The sequence below is a fragment of the Heterodontus francisci genome, unplaced genomic scaffold (assembly GCF_036365525.1).
Source record: "Heterodontus francisci isolate sHetFra1 unplaced genomic scaffold, sHetFra1.hap1 HAP1_SCAFFOLD_43, whole genome shotgun sequence".
NCBI lineage: Eukaryota > Metazoa > Chordata > Chondrichthyes > Heterodontiformes > Heterodontidae > Heterodontus > Heterodontus francisci.
This window is the reverse complement of record NW_027141852.1, coordinates 6,651,194-6,652,000: the sequence shown is the minus strand read 5'-3', so window position 1 is coordinate 6,652,000 and position 807 is coordinate 6,651,194.

Sequence of the window (807 nt, the reverse complement as noted above, 5' to 3'; positions counted from 1 at the left end):
CAATTATGTATACTGTATTCACTACTCACAATGCGGGCTCCTCTAAACTGGGGAGACCAACAGCAGATTAGGTGGAATACCTCTGCTCAGGCCGAAAGCATGATCCTGAGCTTCTGGTTGCTTGCCATTTCAACACTCCCCCCTGCTCTCATGTCAACATTTCTGTCTTTGGCCTGCTCCAGTGTTCCAGTGAAAATCGACCCAAGCTCGAGGTGCAGCACCCGACCTTTTGATTCGGCACTCTACAGCCTTGTGGATTGAACATTGTGTTCAATAACATCAGAGCATGACTGGTGTCAGGCAACCACAAGCATTAACACACTTTGGCCCAGGACAGCTTTGTTATTTAATCTCTCCTGCCCTCTGCCTTTTCAAACACCTTCCCCTTTGTTCTCTCCCACATGCCCCTCCCCTTCACTTGTTTAAAACCTAATTCTTTTCTAACCTGTGTCAGTTCTGATGAAAGGTCACAGACCAGAAATGTTAACTCCGTTTCTCTCACCACAGATGCTGCCAGAGCTATTGAGTATTTCCAGCACTTTTTGTTTTTATTTCAGATTTCCAGCATCTGCAGTATTTTGCTTTTATTGTGTCAGAAAGTCTTTCCTTGATTCAGGACTCTTACCTCTCTCCAGAATCTCTCTGCTAAAGATTGAACTTTATCTCATTTCACTCACAGCTCAGGGTGAGTGTGGCACAGTGGGACTTCTGGCTGTCTCTCACTTCACAGTCCATCAGTACTGAGAAAACAATGGGGAATATTACTCACATGTTGTGTTCTGTAACTTTTTACAAACACTTTAATGT